The following is a 21,937-nucleotide window of genomic DNA, read 5'->3' as shown; positions in this document are numbered from 1 at the left end:
GAAGCTTTAGACTGTTTAATTATATAGATTGTTAGATTCATTTTCTTCCAGTTGTTTCTTTAGCTTGTTTTCTGATTTTGTCTGTTTATATTTCTATCATCTTTATCAACTGTCTATACCTATTTCTGCCTACCCACCTGTCTGCCTTGTCTATCATGTCATTTATCTGTCTTTATCATCTCTATTTCTGTCTATCCATCCATTTGTCGATCTATCATCTACATCTATTTTTACCTATATATCAATTATTCATCTATGCATCATCTGTATCTATTTATCTGTCATGTCTATCAATCCGTCCATCCATCCATCCATCCATCCTACTAACAAAACTCAAGGAGCGTGCATTCTACCTTCCCCTTAAAGAGAAAAAGGCTGTAATTTATTTTCAGACACTCTCTTAAGAGCACATACTGCGTTTTATCAGAGGTCATTGCTTTGATGTGCTGATTTTCACGTGCCAGCCCATGGGCTGCAGCTTTGAAAACACACCCTTTGCTGCCTGAGCTTCTTTCTGGCCACAGCAACAAACATGTTCTCTTGTAGCCAATTGCTCCCCTTGACACAGTACCTTCTCTGGCTTTTCAGAAGCCCTTTCTGGAGCTCTGAAGCCTTTCTTTGCCCCAGGAACCTAACTGGAAAAGATTGTCTTTTATGTAGTGTCATAAACAGCTGAAATGTAGGACAGCACCTTGCAAATCTTTCTCTAGTCTGTTTTGAGGCATAGCTGAGTAGTATTGGTTTTCCATGAACCTGACTAAATTTGTTCATGTTTGGGGTGAATGGGGGCATACGACAATTAGTGGCGAATGGTGAGATTCTAAAGTGTAGTATTTCTGTGACTCAGCCAATTATTTCCTTTTTCATATTGTGTTATTTGTTGTTGCTATTCTTTCTCCTACCATTTCCTTCTCTCCTTGCAGATGAATTTTTTTTCTGGGACTTTCCTTGTCTTTTTTGACCTCTGTCTCATAGACACGGTAGTCACCTGTACCCATCCGACCAAGTACATCACCACTGAATGTAGCCCGTTTTGAGGACAGTATAGCAGCTGGAAATATCCCTAGACTGGATTGAAATGTGCCTCCTCACGGCCTCCTCTGGCCATGATTAAGAGCAGGGTTTGCTTTTCCTCCACGTTGGCAGATATTTGAAGACGCTTCTGATGCCCCATCTGATCCTTGTCTTCTGGGTTGGATGGGCCAGCTTGCTTTCACCGCTCCTTCTCTGGTAGTGTATTGACTGTCTGTCTGTGTTCTTCCTTTAGAGATGAGGGTGTGCTCACCAAATGGCAATGGGAGTTTTTCCAGAGCCCAGCCACAACGCACTGTGTCTTAGAGTGGCAGGCTTGGTGAGGTGAGCAGAGCACTGGCGGGGAGGAGATGCTGGGGGCATTTAGTTCTGGTGCCAGTGAACAGCAAAACCCTGCCCCAGCATTCCATTTACTGGTGGAAAAACAGATCAGTGGGTCCTTGCTGTTCTGCTTACTAGATGGTAGATTTTCTTCATATTGTTTACCAAGAAAGAATGTGGTTTTGCAGCCAAGGACTTGGATTCCTGGTTCTTGGTGAACAGTTGTTAGAGTGCTCCGAGTCTCTTCATTTATAGAAAGACAGCTTCAAGAAAATGCTCTGCCTGGGACAGGGTAGATTTCACTAAGTGTTTGTAAAAATCCCAGTTCGGTTCAAGCTATGGGCTAAGAATCCTTGCTGTTGGTTTCAACCTCTGACCTTCAGAACTTTTGGGGATTGTCTGGGCAGCTGTAGCCCAAAGGGAAGACTGATTAGGGCCCCAGAGCTAGTGAGAAGCCCACCTGGGAAATTAACCTGTGGGTGAGAATTTAGGCAGTGTTGTTAGAAAGTACAGGATTTCTATCCTGCTTCTGAATTTCAGAGACCAGCTCCAGGATTTTCAAAGACCCCATCCATACTGAAGACTGCCAAGACTTATGGCTTAGTAGGCTAGTGGTGTCGTTCCAGGCCTCTGCGCGAAACCTGTGCTATGCATTAGGAAGGGAACGATGGTGGGGGCCGTGGAGGCAGGAGTGCACATGCAGTCGGGTGTGGGAGAGAGCGAGGGGAAGTCAGGAGAAGGGGATGATGCCATGGGGACAGTGCGACCCACGGGGAGTTGTGTACGTGGGAACTGAAGTCTGAACGGTGCTGCGCTCTCCACTCCTGAGCGCCGTGGGCCAGCCTTCGTCTCTGCTCTCACTGATCTCACAGTAGCCTGGCGAGGCCAGCGAGGGTAGCAGGGGAAGGACCCAGGCTCATGGAGGCAGGAGCTGGCCAGGAGAGAGGGGGTGACATGTGGTGGTACCTTATCCCACTTTGCCAGTTCAAATCCCAGCTCTGCCCAGTCCTAGCTGTATGATCTTGGATGATTCACTCGCATTGCCTGTGCCTCATTTTCCCCATCTATAAAAGGAAGATTCTGGTAGTAGCATTACCTACCTGAGAGAGTTCTTATAAAGATTTTGAGTTAATAACGTCAAGTGCTTAAAACATGGCTGACCTGTCCTCAGTGTTAACGATTGTAAGTGAGGACACTGGTCCACCTGAGGGCATTACCTCTCTTCTGTCAGAAGGTCATTACTGAGTTATAGCCGAACTTCACCTTCTCCTGTGTTGGTAATCTTATTTAAGGAAGTACAGTCAGAGTGACTTTAGGATTTTTGGGGTGGGGGCTGTAACATAACTCTGGAGTAAGTCTGTAAGGTGGTTGTTGCATGCAGGACACCCCAGCGAGGAGTCTGTAGGATGCTATGATGGGGTCAGGGAGGGCACGTGACCCCGCCCTCCTGCGGTGGATCAGACCCCATTCCTCCCTTTCCAGGCTGGCTGCTGTTGGTTGGAAGCCATTTCAAAGTGTGGCGGTGGGAGGGGGACGAAAGTGGCTGTCAGTGGCTCTGTACAACTAAGGACCACGGGACCTGACAGTCCTGCCAGACGGCTCCTCTGTGTTAAGTGGCCAAAGGAAGGATGGGGCCTGGAGATGGAGACGTTGGACGGCTTCCCAGCTCCCTGGAGTCACATCTTCACAGTGGGCCTTGTTGCTTTTTAAAAAGAGAATATCCAGAACATTAGACACATACACATTTAACAATAAATGTAAAAACATTTTATAAACCCAGAAATTATTTTTGAAACATTTGCCACCATTCAATTATACAGTATCCTTTATGCATATAGTTAATTAAGAATGGCCTTTTTTTCCCCCATAAATATCTCCAGCCCAGTGACTTAAGGTAAATACCGTTCTTGGGCAGAGAAACCTTTAACATGTGTTTTGTATTAGACACTATACTGTGTTTCCTTTCTCTTCAAAATTGTGATGAGCGTTAAGCAGTGTTTCATACTTTCCTCAGCAAATGGCTCTTCTTTGGATTGTGTGAAGTAATTTCTCTATAGCCCTTCCCTTCTTCCAAGACTTTGAATCTGGATTGGTTTTTGTTTATAAAGCTTTCCAAGATGCATTACCGAAAAAAATAGTTGAAGAATGTATCTGAAGAAAGCACATGGATGCATTTCACAACTGTGCTGTTTTATAAAAGCACTTAAATACAATCTTCCCGAATCTGGAAGCCTCCAAGCTGGCTTATAAAAACAGACTTGAGTGTTTCAAGGTTGAGGCAGACATTGGCACATTTATATGTACAATGATAAAAAGAGATCTCTTTTCTGTCCCCTGATCTAAAGCTGGTTACCCAGGCCAGAAACCTGGACTTGTTCTGGCTCCCCACCTTCCTGTCTGCACATCCAATCTCTGTATCACCGAGTGCTGTGATTTGACTTTGGAGTATTTTTTCACATGGTTTTCCCCACTCCTGCATGTAGTTACTGCACTGGATTCTTAGTGCTTCGTGTGTAGAGTTCTTTAACCTCCCCTGGACAAATTGCTCTCTGCCTCGGACCTCTGGTTTTCTCTCCCCTTCTGTGTTCTCACCTGTGTTTCGAAGCAGAGGGTCGCAGACTTCAGTGAGTGTCAGAATCACCTGGAGGGCTCTTTAAAATGCGGTTTCTGATTTGGTAGGAGTGGAGCCTGAGACTTTGCATTTCTCACGTCTTCCCAGGGACGCCGACACCCCTGCTCTGGGACCCCCCTGCTCTGGGACCCCCCCTGAGAACCAGCGCCCTAGTTACCTGGCCCGCACAACTGACGTGTCACTGCCTTGCTTCAAAAGGCAAGGGCTGGACTTGCCTGTGTGGCCATGGGTCCCAGTGGCCTGGTCTGGTCTCTGTCTCCGGGTGCTTCTCCCACTGCTGCTCCCTGTTTCACCCCATTTCTCTAGTTGGACACTTTGTAGACCTCCTTCCTGGCTCCTCTGCCTGCAATGCTGCCCTCCTCTGTTGTGAAGCATGGATGTCAGTGGGAGAGGTGAGTACTTTTCTGGGCTCATCTTAACTTGTTAAAATGAATAACAGGAATGAATTGTTCCATGGCACTCAGAAGCAAGGCATGCCACATCTCTGTTTTTCTAGAGTGATTAGATCTCATTTGAGCCCTGACTCACCAAGAAAAGTAAGGTGGCTTCTATCGGTCATTGGTGGTGCGGTGTGTACCTCAGGACTTGCCGCTCATCCCCCTCCTGCCCTCTTCATTGGTGGCGGGTCCTTTTGCTTGGCACTCAGGCGAGGTAGGGGGTGCCCTGGTGCCAATCCTGGGGAGCCTGCTCTTCCTGTCTCCATCCCTTCCACCTCTGCTCCCCCAGCCTCCTGTCTCACTTCTCACGCATCAGTTTAATTTGGGTTTAGACCTGTTTTTCAAATGTTGGTATGTTTAAGAATTTTAAGGGGGAGCTTGTTAAAAATGCAGATTCCCACAACTCCACCCTAAGAGATCATGACTCAGGAACAGAGGTGGGGCCCAGGAGTATGTGCGGTAATAAGAGTGTTAGGCACTTTTGTAGTTGTCCTGTAGGTCATGGACTGAGTAGCACTGACCCCTCCCGCCTTCTCCCCAAAGGCCCAGAAACACAAAAGGCCATTTTGGTACCAATAGTTAAGTCATTTGGCTACCCAGCTTGAGATTCAGGACTGGACCATGGACTCCTTGAGGTCAGGGCACATGCTGTACTCTTCCTGCACAAAGCCCCCTCCCCCCCCCCCCCAGACTCGAGACCAAGGCACGCAGGCAGTCTTAGAGACAAGTACACACCACAGACCTAGGGAGGCACCAAACTCATGGTTTTGCTTTTTGTTTTCTTTCTGGCATGATGCTCCCATGTCCAGAGGTGGGGAGGATGTTTAGGGTCTCCAGTGGCTGTCTTCTCCAGTTCTGGGCATGGCTGAGAATGAGCTGCTTTTTAATTGGCAAAATGATCATCTCAGATCAAAGGAAAGCTGCTGAAGTGGCTGGCGTTCCTATTGGGATGGCAGCCGGTGATAGCTTTTACGTGGAAGGAAGGGAGCCGCTTTGAAGTGAGCCCAGCTCTGACGTCCTGGCTGGACTCCTGCTCTTGTCCCTGGAGTCCTGTCCCCACCCCACCCCTTAGAGTTGCCTTCAGGGTGTTAGCTACAGTTTTCATCACAACCTCAAAGGGTGGTGAGTCACTGACTTGGTATAGAATTGAAATGAACAGAATTCTGAGTAAGAGCAGTTCTAAAAGTTGCAATTTTTATGTTCCAGTGAGATTGACAATCGTGTTAACTGAACGATAGCCCTACTTTTTCCCATGGAATCTCTTCCTGTAATAACACCATTGTCTGAGTTCTGGGCTAGCTTTTGGCTGGATTCAAAAGGGGATCTTTGGCAAGGTGGGAGGCTGATAAAGATGTTCTCAGATGGCAATCCGAATTATGAAGACTTCTAAAGTCACTGTGTAGCAGTCTTCAGTTATACCTGTATTTGCAGGAGGTACTTTTACTTGAAAGGTTTAAATAGTTAACTGTATTGGAAACATTCACTGCACGCGATAGTGTAGAGTCATGCACTTTTAAATTATCAGAGAAATGTTAGGTACTTTTGAAAACAATGCTTGCAGTGACTAGAGGCTCACGGGTGTGTGTGTTGTTTTCGGTGTGTGTACACGGGCCCGCAACATGAACAGTTAGCTGGAGAGCAGTCTGTCTTGTTTTGAAACCAGCACACCACTTCCACCTGTCACATGTCGTGGTGGGATTTGAGAAGAACGAGGACAGTTTTCTCAGGATTGGGAAGTGTTCCAGGGGCATAGCCTGTGCGCGCTCACTCGCTTTCTACAGTAACCTGTGCAGCGACTGTGCTTGAAACAAGTGGGCTGTTCTCACTCGCATCCGGCTCCTGCACCGCACAGCTTAAGATGAACACCCCCCTGGCAGGTGTAGCGTGCAGCTCGGTGGCTTGTTCCTTCTCACCGTTTGCTCCCCTGGGAGTTGGAAGCAGAGGTAATGGAAGCTCACTCAGACTGGTGTGGCGGAGACCACCCACTCGCTGGCACTGCCCAGCATTGCCCAGCCGCTTTCCTGAGGCTCATGGTAACAGGTAACAGGTTGTCTTGCCGGGAGAACTAATGCAGACTGTGAGTCCCTAACTGTCCCTTCTGAGCTTTGATTTAAGTAACGTGCACACCGGTGCATTCTTTCATCAAACTTTAATTCTTGTGCTTTTCAAGATGTGCGTAGAGAGAGATTTTCCTAAGGCTAATACCACACTTCTATACTGATTTCCTTCATTTTCATGTCACGTACCAGAGTATTTTGTATCTGTGTTGTTGGGTTGCAGACAGTGCTGACTCTCCGCCTTTCCCTGTGAGTCCCTTCTCTTTCTGGTGCTTCAGTATTCTCCTTCACCCTCATCTCCCATTTGGACCATTTCCTCTTGCGTTCACCTCTTGACTTTGACCGTTCTCCTTTCCCCTCTTCCCTCCTGTCCTGGCAAGCCATGGGAATTGGGACGTTGGCTGATCACATTGTGTGTTAAGTTCTTGTGGTTGTGATTCTTTTCCTCTTCACAAAAATTCCAGTTATTTGAATTTCCCAGCTGTTTGGATTCTGGCTAAGTGGGACTTACTTCATCCGAGGATCTGAAAACATGGTGCGCGTTGGTCTTGACATGCATATCTGAGTTTGCTGTTGAAGACATCGGGGGGGAGATATTTTAATAAGTCAGCAGATGCTTTCAAAACTGCTCTTCTGTCTAGTACTTACCTGGAGCAAACGGCATACATCCTGCCCCTAGCTCGATTTTCCCCTGTAATGTAACCTTGCTTCACCAGAGTTACTTCATGCTTTTCCCTTTTAAGTGTCTCTTTGTTTACCTATGTCACGCATTTTAGATTGTGCTGCTTTCTTAAAGGCTGAAGCAGTGCACAAAGTAAAACCCTAAAATTTTTAGAAGGTCTATAGCATTATATTGTAAATGTGTAAAAATTCTTAACAAAGTTAGTGGTTTGGAAGGATTTCCATGAGAACTCGTTCAAGCAAAAAGGTAGTAAATTCCTTAAAACAACTAAACTTTGGCTTATAACGAGGTCATTGTTTGGCAGTGTCCACATTTTAAAAACTTTCCAAAGCTAAGGGAGGAAATGATTCTGAGACAATGTAGCAATTTGAAAAGTAAAGACAATAAATTAATATTTGCATTATTTGCCAACCACTGCCTTCCTTTCTTCCAACTTTTTACCTCACATTCTGAATAAATTGGACCATGTGAAGAACTAGATTAAATTTACCTTTTTTTTTTTGGATTGAAATTGTTTTTGCAGAAGTGGAAATTTGGCCGCAAGTATGGAAACTAGCAAATCAGTTTATAGTGTTCTGTGCTTCTTAGTTTAATGAAACCCACAAGAATGAGGAAAGACTGCATGGCTTCAAATAAGAGAAGGCTGTACTAGTGTAGGCTTTTTTCCTTTTCTGGAATTTTATTTTTACTCTTATTAATTCAGTAACATGTAGAACAGCATGTCCAAACTTTAGTTCGTTAACAGTGACCTCCAAATGGGTAGAATTTAAACTCCCGCTTGTTACTTTTTGATGATCTGATGGAGAAAATGCTGGGAAATATTTTCTAAGAATGGCGTAAAATGAAGAGGAATATGGTCATTTAAGAACAACAACAACAGGGGTGCCTGGCTGGTGTAGAGCATGAGACCCTTGGTCTTGGGGTTGTTGAGTTCAAGCCCCACGTTGGGTGTAGAGATTACTTAAAAATAAAATCTTTAAAAAAATAACAAAAATAAAAACTACAACAACTGTGAGCTGTGGAGTATAAGCAATTGGCTGATGATAGTTTTTACACTCAGACATTGTGTTCAGAGCTTGACCTCGAATGAGGCAGTAGAAGCATGTATCTAATTTCAATTAAAGTGACCAATTGACAGGGAGTATTGGGAGCATCTGTGTTCCTTTCAGATCTAATAGGGTAGGTGGTGGGTGCTTGGGTGGCTCAGTTGGTTAAGCATCTGACTCTTGATTTTGGCTCAGGTCATGATCTCATGGTTGTGATTGGGCCCTGCATCGGGCTCCATGCTGGGTGTGGAACCTGCTTCAGATTCTCTCTCTCTATCTCTCTCCATCCCTCTGCACCCCCTCCCCCAACCCCACTCTGTGTCTCTAAAAGAAGGGGGGGGGAGGAGGTGGACTTTTTTTTTTTTTTTTGAATGATGGTTTTCATTGTCAATATGTGTGTTTTCCAGCCAGCCGGAGCTCTAGCAATGTGTTTGACAAAGCTAACTTTTAGCATATCCAAGTTGGTAGCATATGAGTTGTGGTGTCTAAATGTAGTATCTCTCGATTGGATGGGGGCCCCCAAATGTGGGGCGACGATAGGGTGGAAGCCAGTGGTGCAGGTTGCGCAAAAATTCACCAGAGGCAGAATAAAGGAGATAGAAGTTTACTGAATACACCACAAGAGATCAGTAGTGAGGACGGCAGAGGAGAGGCTGTCTGCAGTGAGGTAGTGGGTGAGGTAAAGGGGGAAGAAGAGAAGGTATGGTGATGTATGGAATACTCCCTTTTTTGGTAACCGTGCCTAGTTGTAAGTAGCCCATTTGTCAGTTAGAGCCTGTGGATATTTTGATGGCACTTTTCTCCATGACATTGCTCAAGCCTTTTTGCCTGAAAGTGGCCTCCACATGAGTTACTTCCAAATAGGTGTTCTCTGTTCATCTGTGGACATCCTATAGATTTTTGAAGGAGCCTGGACCTGCTTTCCAAGTCAGTCTCCTCTTTGTAGTTCTTTTACTCCCTCACGTAGGTGCTGTCCTCCAATCTTCCCAGATGGCCTTTTCCATGACCACCATCGATGAGTTGCCATCAGCGGAAGCCCACATTGATGTGCTTGTGGCTGTCACCCGAACACCCGCCTTCACAGCAGGTGCTGTCTGCTGAGGTGTTTGCTGTGAATTTGAACACGCATTTTTAGGGGGTGCTAGGGAGGGCTACCTTGATCTGTAAATGACCCAGTGCTGTCTAGTGCTTTGTTACTGGACCACCGCACTGGCATCCCCTGGGAGCTTGTTAGAAATGAAGACTCTTGGGGCTCCCTGCAGACCTGCTGAGTCTGAATCTGCCCTACTCTCAAGTGCAAAATAGTGCTTATACTGGTCCTATTTTAATGACCATTTACAAGTTTATCAAAGCACTGGAAGCCAAAGGCAAAGATCCTTTAGCAGTAGAATCCTTTCACTAAGTTATTTCAGAATACTGGAGACTTTATTTGACAAGGTCAGGCACAGAGAGTGCGGATGGGTTGAGTTCTGTGTGGCTGCAGCAGAGAACACTTAGTTCCTTTCTGCCTTCTGGTTATTCCACGAGTCTCGCAGGGCTGTGCTGTGAAGGACCGTCCCTCAGGACGCTCTAAAGCTTTCCAAGTGGACTACAGCTTGCTCTTCTCTGCAGGTTGAGAGGGTAGGTGGACAAAGTAGGGGACAGGTGATGTGATGAATTTGAGGTTATTAATTAATAGTTAACTGGTTAAGTGCCTTGACTAGTGTTTTAGAACTGCAGGTCACAACTCCTTGTCAGGTCATGAAATCATTTTAGTGGATCACAACCAGCACTCAAAAGGTGATGTGCAATAGAAGAGAAGATGGAATATAATTCACAACTATAAGCCTAAGTATTTTTAGAAGCTTTATTATTATTTTTTTTGTTTTTAGAAACTCTAGAAAAGTTATATATGTGGGATGCATAAGTATTTAGAGATATTTAATGTCACAACTCCGTATATGTATATGTGTATACACATACATGCATTTCACATGCATGCATTTTCACATATATATGTATGTATGTACATACATGTATATATTGCATGTGTTAAGAGTGTTTGAAAGTCCAAAATGACTAGTATCACAGGTGAGTTACAGAGGAAGTATTAAGGAGATATAATCTATGTAGTTTAATAGAGGAGAAAGACCAAGCATTGGTGTTTATAACTGTCTTAGTTTACCAAAATGACAAATACATATCTGGATATCAATGAACAGTAAACATTCTGACATTTAGAAATATTAGGAAACATAGGGTGTTAAGATTTTAAACCATTATAGTTATTATAGAGCTATTATATGCCATCGATAGATTTAAATATTTAGAATCTAATGAGGTATAATCAGGACAAGATGATTCTTGGACTTCATTTGATTTTCACTGCTGATTCACACAACTTTAGGATCTTCTGTGTTTTTGGTGTTCTTCTGGTAAACATTCAGGGTCTATACGTAAGTAAAGGGTGGAGAGGTATCCTTTGAGCCCACCGAGTGCTCGTTTCCAGGTTCCCATGTGAGGCTTGCAATGTACTCTTGGTTACTTAGTCTACTGAAGAAGACCTTAGCTACCATTGAAGGTTGAGGAGTCTAGTTTTATTTATTTATTTATTTTCCCCCTCTTTTCAACCTTCTTCCTGTTCTTATGTCTTTAGCATCTGGCACACGGCTTGGCATATTTAGCATCTGGTAAGTCCTTGTTGAGTGAATGCATGACTCTTTCAATAGCTCCTCATTATTCTTGAGTAAATGCCAAGTCCTTACAATTGCCTACAAGCTCTTGGGATCCCCATTGCCTCTTTGACCTCATCTCCTGATACTTTTGCCCTCCTTCACTCTGTCCAGCCACGTTGCTTCTTCGTTCCTGGACCCCCTCCCTGAAATGCTTTTTCTCAAACATCCATGTGTTCAACCCCCCTGCCTTCTCCTAGCCTTGGCTCTGATACTTTCCTTCTCAGGGAGCCTTCTCTGGCACTGCTTCCCTCTGGCCGTAGTGTCTGTCCTCCGCTCTGCTCTGCACTTGCCCTTGTACATGGCTCTTAACCATTTTTGAGCAAACTTCTTAATTTACCTGTTGAGTAGTTTTATTGTTGAACTCTACACCCTTGTTCTGCTCACTGATGTGCCCAACTGCCTGGAATCGTGCCTGGCACTTCATATAGCCTTCCAGCGGATTGCATGGTTGAATGAGTTTGAGTGTGGAGTTTGACATACTTGGGTTTTTTCTTACTACCTCACATGACATGGTGACTTCTTTGGTCTGTTCCTGGCATTTATCATCACCCCCTCACAGTGCTAGGGATTCAGTACATTGAAACAGCTTTCTACAAAGAGTTGGGTCCATATGTAATGTTAAATATTAATAGAGGTCAATAAAATATTGATATCAATTTTTATCTTTGCCATATGAAAATAAGTCTTGACATTTAATTGTAAAAGCACAGACTTATTTATGTTTGTCCTATTTTCCATACTAAATTTTAGAATTTCAGAGAAATAACAACTTAGGTTCTTTTTATTTTCTGATAGTATGTGGTAGAAAATTTGGGACATTATGGGTCTCCGAGAACATTGCTGCCACACCAGCCTGGGATTGAGTCTGCTGTGGCTCCTGAGAAGTCCTGACTGTGGCCACTCACTGTGCCAGTCTTGGGGGTCAGGATTCTCATGTGCCAGCTTGGTTCCACAGTATCCACATTTGTTTCTGCCTGTGGAGTGTTCATGGGAAGTGACCAAAAGGGTCTGAAAAAGTGTGCTTATTGGTGAATGACTTGTTGGTATTTCCAAACAGACTCATAAAGTCTGGGTTTGAAGATAATATTACAAAATATTACAAAAATAATAAATATTGTAATAAATATTACAAAATAATATTACAAAAATACACCTTAGTTTTCAAAGGAATTCCCAAGAATAAAACATATTGGTTTTTTGATACCTCACTTTGCTTTCTTTCTTATTATAACCATTTGTTTTGATTGCTCTGTGGATCTGGTTGTAGGATGGAATAGGGTTCAAATCTTAGCTTTGCCTCTTAATAGCTGTATGACTCTAGGCAAATCACCTAAATTCTCTAGACTCTGGTTGTCTCATCTGTTAACTGAGGATACTAATAACATCCATACAAGGTTGCTGTGAGCATTAAATGAGTTACATAAGGTGCCTTGCAAGTGAGGCACTGAGCAAAGATTAAATGAATGTTAGCTTTACTGTTATTGTTACTATTATTGCCTAGAAATGAATGACCAAGATGCCTGAGTATCTTTATCTGCTTGATTTCTTCTTGTTGTGATTAATTAAGTGTCCAACAGGAGGTCAAAAAGAGCAGAGAACGGAATACTTGGACCAGAGCTCAGAATCCTGGGTATGCAGGGCTGTTTCTTGAAGTAGGTCTTGTCTTGCTGTCAGGAATATTGAAACCCCAAGGCCCAATGCTGTGTGGTGGGATACATGGGTCATTTGGACATTTATCTTTATAATACCAGTGGCAATTGTTCTTTCTTATAAAGTAGGCTCTGTGATAAGCAGATGCCATTGGTATGGTGGGGGAGGCAAGAGGCCCAGGTCTTTGCCCCTGGGACCTGACCCACCTGTGGACTTGGTCAACACTCTTCACCTCCATGTTCCATGATTTCTTCCTCACTTGTACAAAGGGACAGGGCTTGAGCTCACTAAGTGTGAGAGCTTGTAAGATGTGAAAGGTGGAAGTTTGCCTCAAGTCTTCCTCTGAGGCTGCTATTCTGGGGAATGCCAGATATGGAGATTTGGGTATGGTTGAGGGGTACAGGGAAGGAAGTAGATTGTATTTAAAAAAACCAGAAAATATGAGACCTATCCTTAGAAAATGTGAGACTTGTTCTTAAGAGTTGGTATTCTCATGGGGGAGTACTGAGTGAACATGAGAGAGGATATGTGCAGATAGCCCAGGAATGCTGGAAACTGAATGAGGAGGACTGTAGAGGGCAGGTAAACCAGGAGGACTGTTGGGAAGAGGTACTTCTGTTGTGAGTCCTGTGTATTAGCAACCGGTTTTCTCTGATCAGAAACATTGCTGCTCTTTATATCATTTGACTATGTTGATATTTATGATCAGTTACTAAGGCCCCTACTGCCTTTCTAAGTCTCTGCAGTGACCTGCAAGGTATATAACCTTATCTTCATTTGTTAACTGTTGTGTCTTAGAGATGAGGTGATTTTCCCGGGGTCAGGTGGGCAGTAAGTGGTGGATCTGGATTTGAACCCAGGGCAGGCTGTGCATTTGGCTCTTTTTCTCCGCCAGTTCACGTACTCATGGAGTTCCTGCCATAGTGACTAAGTATTTGATTCCCTTTTTGGCTTGTAACAGATATGGTAACATCTCGATTTGGATGTGTGCTAATGTGCTTTAAAGAGTATAGTTTGACCCTGAGAACTCCTTCCAGGATGCCTGAGAAATGAGACAGTACTTTATTGCTTAAGAAGCAAAAAAAAAAAAAAAAAAAAAAAAGGATCATGATGTCCCAGTCACTGTCAAATTTCTCATTACTTTCAAGTACTTTGTGATCCTTTGCGGAGGCGTTGGGCTTGGTCTTCCTCCCCACAAGTTTGGAAATAACTTGGAAACTTCACTGTCGTACCTGAATGTCACTTAAAAGAAATCATCCTCTTTGTTATTGTTTCCTTAAGGTGCTCATTCCAGCTTTGTTAAAAACTTCTATTCGTCCTTTGTGTGCTTGAAACATTTATTCTGCCTTTATGGGTCCTGAAGCGTCCCATTTTTAGACTTTACAAGCGCCCTCAGCACTTGTGCGTGCGCGCCTCCCTATGTGCGTCTGCGTGCATATGTGTGCGTGCGCGTGCGCGGAGGCTGTGTCGCCTTACCCGGCAGGAGCCCGGGCTGCCGTATCAATTCTGGTGTTTTTTTTGCAGTGCAGGGCTGCCCGAGGGTGGCCTTGTCCTAGTTTCTTCATACATAGTTTTGGCCTTTATAAAGCTTAGCAAAGGGAGCTTCAGAACTTTGCAGTCTGAAGAGCTCAAGCCAAAACGGCAGGGAAGATCGAAAACCTGTCTCTTTAGCCATAGGCAGATGGGCTGTTTTTGCTTTGACCAAAGATTTTCTTGGTTGAAGGGCGAGGCAGGGCGGGAAGAGCCCGTAAAGGTCTATTGGCCGTCCCGCTGTCGTGTGAGCGCAGCCCTCGAAGCCGTTGCTGTCCTGTGCTGGGCGGGAGGAGGCGTGTGCGGGAGCCCGCCAGCACTGCCTTACTCCAGTTGGATATACCTCCGAGGGGCTTTGGGGACCAGGTCTTTGAGGAGGCTGGCCATTTCAGCTGTGCCCCGGGAAAGGCCCCTCGTCCCGCCCTTTGTGCTCCAGAAGAGATGACTTTCGGGTATGGTCATTGCCGTGCCTTATTTCTTCCTGGTGAGCAGAATGGGACGGTTTCTTTGTTGCGTCTGCTTTGAAGAGGTCCTTTGTTTCTATTTTGGGAACAAATCTCCGTTAGAAGTAAGCCAGGCAGCCGACAGAAGGCAGCTGGCTTCGGGATCCCTCTCCTTAGTCCTGGTCCTGACTGGTTTTGTGTCTGCTGGGAGTTGCCCAAAGCCGCCCTCTTCCTGTGCATTCCTCGATTTTGAAAGGCACTGATGAAGTGGTTGGTGATGCTTTGTTAAGATGGAACTTGTCAAACTCTTGGTCTTGGCTCTGCAGCTGGAACCCGTGCTCATCTTCTTTGCATCTCACCCTGGGCTCTGGGGGGAGGTTGCTGGTGATGCTTCCTGCTGGCCTGACCCTTTCCCAGGTCAGACTCAAGTTAGTTAGAGAGCAGATCCTTGTGCTGGGCACTTCTGCTGCAAAGACACACCTCTGGTCCAGTACTTCTTAGCATAAATTTACTGTGAAATAGTTCAGCTCCAGGAGAGAAAGACACCGAAACTAAATTGTACGGCACTTATGGGTTGACTAAGTGGACATACACATTTTATGTCGTGAAAATATACCTGATAAAAAAATTTATGCATCTGGGGTTGAAGTGTAGGTCCATCCTTAAGGAATGCCTCAACATTTCTGAAAAATGATGTAAAGTAGGTATAGTTTTGGGAAAGAGATCTTTGTTTTCTATTTTCCTTGATCTCTTTGTGTAACATTGAAGTATACCTACTTTGTATTTTTTCTCTGGCAACTTATAATTTACACAAAATGGCTCTCTTGTTTCCGGGCATCATTGTGTTTTAAATGGCTCCAGTTTCCAGCTGGAAGCCAGTCCTATTTCAGAGAAAGGAGGCATGTGGCCAGATTTCTTTCTTAACCTTTGTCCGGAATAAATGTCTTCCTTTACCTTAAAGAGAAAGTGAGAATGTTGTGAAGGTTAAGAATAAATGTGTCTCACTTCCCTTACGGTTTTGCAGTCTACTGCCACTCATGTGTCCCCTTCTTGGGGCAAGGGAGGTGACCTCCTTGCTTCATGTTACTTTCCAGGAATGCCTGCAACTCTGCCTCTGAGTCTTGCTGTGCCTCTCACCACCTCATTGTTCCCAAACTGTGGCCACTGAACCTGCAGTGCTGTGTAAACTGCTGGAAACATGTTGGAAACATGGCATGGAAACAGAAGATCGTTTGGGCTGGTGCAGCCACTCTGGAGAACAGTATGGAGGTTCCTCAGAAAGTTAAAAAAAGAACTGCCTTATGACCCAGCAATTGCATTACTAGGTATTTACCCAAAGGATAGAAAAATATAGATTTGGGGGCGCCTGAGTGGCTCAGTCGTTAAGCGTCTGCCTTCGGCTCGGGGCGTGATCCCGGAGTTCTGGAATCGAGCCCCACATCAGGCTCTTCTGCTGGGAGCTTGCTTCTTTCTCTCCCACTCCCCCTGCTTGTGTTCCTTCTCTCGCTGGCTGTCTCTCTCTCTGTTAAATTAATAAATAAAATCTTTAAAAAAAAAAAAGGAAGAAAAATATAGATTTGAAGGGGTATGTGCACCCTGATGTTTATAGCAGCCTTATTAACAATAGCCAAACTGTGGAGAGAGCCCAAATGTCCATCGACTGATGAATGGATAAAGAAGATGTGGTGTGTGTGTGTGTATACACACACAATAGAATATTACTCAGCCATCAAAAAGAATGGAATCTTGCCATTTGCAACAACATGGATGGAGCTAGAGTGTATTATGCTAAGTGAAGTAGTCAGAGAAAGAAATATCATATGATCTCACTCATGTGGACTTTAAGAAACAAAATAGGTGAACATATGGCGGGGGCGAGGGAAGGGAGAGAGGGAAATAAACCATAAGGGACACTTGACCATAGAGAACCAACTGAGGGTTGATGGAGGAAGGTGGGGTGGGGGATGGGCTAGCTGGGTGATGGGTAATAAGGAGGGCACTTTTTGTTATGAACAGTGGGTGTTGTGTGCAAATGATGAATCCCTGAATTCTACTCCAGAAACCAATATTGCACTGTATGTTAACTAAGTAAAATTTAAATTAAAAAGAAGAAGAAGTAAAAAAAGAAGATGGTTGGGGGCTAGTGAGATCATCATCCCCACAGGACCATACGATTTCACTTTGGAAAACCATGCATGGATTCCTCAAATGCTTCAAGCAGCAGGGGATGGTCTATGTATAAAGAATTCCGCCGGCATCTTCTCTGAGGTCCTAGGCTTAATAATTCTCTCCAGGGTCATTCTCTTGGGTGAACCATTTCACTGAAGGCTTAATTTCCTTTGTGGGGGCATGATATTAATGTTCAGTCTTCTTTCTTTGAAGCACTGGACTTTGTGTTGAGCGTGTTTTGGTTTGGGAAAAGGCATGTACTTCTTAGAACTGAGGGTGGAGGCAACTGGGTGGGGTCCATAAACTGGACCTGTTTCTTTCTATGCACGGCGTGAAGTTCCTTGTTGTGGGTCATTGGTTATTTTCACATGTAGAGTTGGGCCCAAGAGAGTTAAAATTATGCTGAGAAGAAGAGGTGAATGTATTGAAATTTTCTGCCTCCTATGTCATGGAACTGGTGTGTTTAGTTTTTTTTTGTTTTTTTTTTGGCTTGAGTGTGAAAACTGCCTGAGAAGCTCAGCACTAGAGGATAAACCTTGGAGATAATGTTAAGGTTTACTGAGTGATTTATGAGGGAGTGGGAATATATTGTACAATCCTGCATATAGACTTCAGGAGAGTAGGATAGGTTTCTGTAATGAATGAAATTTTTATTTTGTAGTCTCTTAAGTAATTTAACTGATTTGAATGTTTTAAAATATCTTATTTAACCAGTCCTTTGAAAATCTAAAATAGAGCTTTAGTCACAATCTTCTTTGTAATAAAAAACAATTTATCTCTTAAGGATAGCAGAAACTGAATATATTTACATATTCAACTTTTATTTTAAGCAGGGCTTAAGTAAAATCTCGCTTAAGAGAATTAAAAATCATCTGTTTAAAAAGAAAGTCAGGGGGCGCCTGGGTGGCACAGCGGTTAGGCATCTGCCATCGGCTCGGGGCGTGATCCCGGCGTTGTGGGATCGAGCCCCACATCGGGCTCCTCCGCTGGGAGCCTGCTTCTTCCTCTCCCACTCCCCCTGCCTGTGTTCCCTCTCTCGCTGGCTGTCTCTATCTCTGTCGAATAAATAAAATCTTAAAAAAAAAAAAAGAAAAAAAAAAGAAAGTCAGTCTTAAAGCACTTTTGATATAGGTTGTCAGAAAGTTGGATTAGCATTTTGTTTCAGAATTAGAGCTGGGTTATTTGACCTTTACAGGTTTTTTCCATTTTGGTTGGGAATGAATTATTGATATGAATGGGAAATTAAGAACAAGTAACAAATTCTTCCTTTGGAAAATTTCTTAGGGATCTTTTTGTTTTTAACCTTTAGCTATTAGACAGCTAAATGCCAGAAAAGTGGGAAGGATATTTGGCAAAAGTAGTGACTGCTGAGAAACATTTCTAAGTGCTGACTCAAGTTTACAGGTAAAATGAAATAACCAGTACTGGAGAAATTGTGGATTCATCATTTGGGGGTAGAGCATGGGGCTAAGTGCCTTCCACCTAGTTGAAATTAATTTAGAGGTTCTGAGCTCTGTTTTGAAGGTTTCCATAAATTCCATTGCTTTGGCCTTATTGCAGTAAAGTAGAGATTGACAAATCATAACTCTTTTAATTTGGCTTATTTAAAAAAATGTAAGGGCCTCCCATGTGCCATGTACTCTGCAGAGTCTAAGGAGATGTCAGGGTGATGGTGATGTGGTTCTTTCCCAGAAGGAGCTCATAGTCAAGTAGGAGAAACGAATTTTCACTTATTGATGGATGAGGCAGATAGGAAGGACTGTTCTATTGTACCAATTATGTATGCATATAATATATACATATGTATTTTATACATCCCTATACTTAATTACTAAGCTAAGTTTATTTTTTGTTGCTGAGTAACAAATTGCCAGAACCTTAGTAGCTTAAACCAACACCCATAAATTACTTCACAGTTTCTATGGGTCAGGAGTCTGGGCATGGCTCAACTGGTTCTTGGCTCAGGATCTCAGAAGTTGGCAGTCAAGGTGTGGTCTCGGCTGTGTTCTCATCTGGAGGTATGAGTGGGAAGAATCCACTTCTAAGATCATTTAAGTTGTTGGTAGAATTCATTTCCTTGTAGCTATAGGACCGATGTTCCTGTTTCCTTGCTGGATGTCAGCTGGGGGCCTCTCAGCTCCAGGAGGCCCCTGCAGTTCTTGCTGTGTGGCCTCCTCACAGTCCTTGTCGCCATATAGCAGCTTCCTTCTTCAGAGATAAAAAGGGAGTCTGTCACTCTCTAGTCGGCTGAGATGGAGTCTTGTATAGCATTGCCTGATCAAGGGAATGACATCTCATTACTTCTGCCACATTCTGTTGGCTAGAGGCAAGTCACAGGTTCTGCCTGCCCTCAAGAGTAATTTTGCCCACCACAGTACATTTCTAGTATTCCACTGACGTTTTTTCCAATTAAGTCTGAACATTTGAATCCTAGGAAGACTGATGAGAGCAATCCCAGTTGAGGAATGAAAACTACTGTTTAGAAAACCAAAGGTGGATTGTTTTATTCTCTTAGTAGATAGTAAACAGGAGAAAGTAATGTTTGTGGGTTCATAGTATTGATACTAAGGAGTTACATACAAACAGCAAGGTGTTTGGCTCGTGTGTTCAGGGTGGACCTCCCCAGGAATCCACAGGATACTCTGGCTAGACACAGTCATTTTTTATCTGGATGTCTTAGCCTTGGCTGATCACTCAGGAGTGACATATGGTAGGAACACACTTTCAGGGACAAGTCTCCTGGAGAGTACATTACAGCACATGAGCTAGACAGATGGTGGCTTATTCAACCTTGGACAGGAGTGTAATCCTGCACATTGGCAGGCTGGGTGCCGAGAAGTGCTTGTGGTATCTGAAGCAGAGTTGACTGAGTCTACCTGAAACTGCTTTGTAGGGCGCAAGGTCGTCACCTGACGTGACCTGGAATGGTGTGATGCATACAGAGCATACACATCAGGGTGGGATGAGAATGATCATGGCAGGTTGTGTGAACTGGACCCGGACAAAGTCCGGAGCACCAAACTGGAGGATGTCCTACAACAGGGTGAAGGGCAGGTGTAAAGACAGCCGTGCAGACAGAACCATGAATGTTCCCCCAAGGGTCTTCACTAAACAGGGCTCCGTGTTGCTCCCACAAAATTGAACACATTTCATGGGAGGAAAAAGGTGCCACTGGGCCTGCCTCTCTTTACAGTGAAGGATTGCGTGGATCCGTGTGCTCACAAGATAATTCAGACTGTTATGATGTAAAAAACCCCAAGTCCAAAAAGGACATTGTTCATGATTTATTCTTGGGCCCTCATTGAAGAAAGGGTTTGTGTGTTTAGAGGAATAAGTTGTGTCTCTTTTGCTTGGAAGATGAGAACAGGGTGCCCCTTGTGGCTGCTGGAGAACCGATAGGGAGATTTTGTCCCTACCTCAGTGTACCTTATCTCAGATTCTTTGCTATAATTCTCTCTTCCTTTATTATTTGATGTTTATCTTTGTGTTCTTATTTTGTTCATTTTGGTATTCGTGGCTTTTATTGTGGTAGTCCTCAACTATTTTTTGGAACTCGGGGAAAGGGAGGGTGGTGCATTAAGAGAACCCAAGAAATGGTTTGCTGAAATTCTTTATTTTTCATTTTAGCAGTTCAGGCTCTATATTTGTAACATCACACGTTGTCACCTGATTGGACCATTTTCAAGAACTCACCTCAGTTTTCATACAGCTTAAAAGGTGAGTAGAACTTAAGACTCTTCTCTCTGATAATGTTTGTGAAGCAGAGCTTGTCACGGCACTGTTACGAGATGCTTTACCTCTCAAGAAAGTCATGCCATTTCTAGGCACGAAAACGATCTTACTAATTTAGCTTTTTCTGATCAGAGGAAAGTTGCATATCAGATTAAATTGTGACTTTTCTTTTTAAATGCACCTTGAACTGTGAATGTATATAGAATACGTATTTCTAGATTTACTGAAAAAAAAAATGATCCTATTCTTCAACTTATATTTGTTGCTGAGCCTGAGCATTGAATGTCCAGATACTGGGAAATGGGATTCTTTATTTGTCATTCTAAATTCTGTGTTTTGTTTGGTTTCCTACTTTATAAAATGGGGATAATAATGGGACTGCCATGAGAAATAAAGGGGCCATTATACTTAATACAGCATCCGGCATATAGCATACACTAAATAAATACTGGTTCCTTTCTCTTTCTTAGCTGTTGTAACATCAGGTGGTCAGGTTTTTCTTTCTCTGTATTGGTAGCACGTGTGGTTTGTTATTGTGAAGAGGGGGCTGACTTCCTAATTTACTGCATTTGGTTTTACATTTGTGTGTCTGTGTGTTTCTGTTTTGGTGAGTAGGTGTAAGTGGCTGGGCATTGGGTTTTCTGGAAGTAGAAGCTTAGGTGACACCTATGTATTTTGGTCATCTCTGGACATCCTCAGACCCAAAGAGTGAATCAGAGCCAGCCCTTGGGGGGGGGGCAGTCATTGAAGGTGCTGGGAGGGTACCAGGAGCATCCTACCCTGCCTCAGCTTGCCCGCCACCAGCTTTTCACTTTAGGCATACCTCTTCACCTCTCAGTGCCTCTATTTTGTCAACTCAGTTGATTTTAATGATTCTCGTTCTGCCTAACTGTCAGTCTATGGGGAACATTAAATGAAAAAATACATGAGAGTCTTCAGGAAAGTAAGAAATTCTATAAAATATAAAGTACAACTTTTCCCTAAATTTTAATGTGCCAGGTATGACTCATTGTTTATTCCAAGTTTTTTACTAGATCGTAAGCTTTATAAGGGCAAGAATCTCCCTCTTTCCCTCCTGCTGTTTTTTTCCCCCAGGACCTCAAGCAGTGCCTGGTATAAAGCAGGAGTTCAGTAAAACTTTTGTCAAATGAAATGAATTGATGAAGATTCCCACCCTGGATACTCTCTCAGAGCATATCCAAGCTCTTTATTTATGGTTGCAGTTGAAAGTAGATGAGGCAGTTGGAATGATTTAATGTGCTTCCTCACTGAGGCACACAGACCCCTGAATTTAAATGGACTTTTCACAGTTTGGAACCTTCCCAAAATTGTAGGTGCTACAAAGCATGCAGTATTTAACAAACCACACACACTCTGAGTCCATGTTGGCTACAATTGCTCTCTGTTGTTGAGTGAATGCAGTTCATATGTGTTTCTTTCCTGAGTCGGGCACTTAACTGACTGAGCCACCCAGGCTCCCCTTACTTGGTGA

General features: G+C 43.7%; 1 protein-coding gene across 38 annotated transcripts in view; it reads left to right on the top strand.

Annotated features, from left to right (window-relative positions):
• LDLRAD4 (low density lipoprotein receptor class A domain containing 4) overlaps positions 1-21,937 on the top strand; it is a 421,884-nt gene that overhangs the window by 36,111 nt on the left and 363,836 nt on the right. For 17 of the 38 annotated variants that reach the window (XM_044379520.3, XM_026486239.4, XM_057305866.1 and 14 more), the window contains one exon: positions 20,341-20,430. The exons of 4 other annotated variants lie outside the window; for them this stretch is intronic. The gene's annotated coding sequence lies outside the window, so the exon portion shown is untranslated. Of the gene's footprint in view, positions 1-181; positions 15,870-20,340; positions 20,431-21,937 lie in introns of those variants that run through there. 17 more of the 38 variants (XM_057305882.1, XM_057305877.1, XM_057305880.1 and 14 more) reach the window with 4 other exon arrangements.

This window comes from Ursus arctos, unplaced genomic scaffold (genome assembly GCF_023065955.2).
Source record: "Ursus arctos isolate Adak ecotype North America unplaced genomic scaffold, UrsArc2.0 scaffold_34, whole genome shotgun sequence".
NCBI classification, from domain to species: Eukaryota; Metazoa; Chordata; class Mammalia; order Carnivora; family Ursidae; genus Ursus; species Ursus arctos.
The sequence above is the reverse complement of the archived record's forward strand: the minus strand, read 5'-3'. Positions and strand labels throughout refer to the sequence as shown.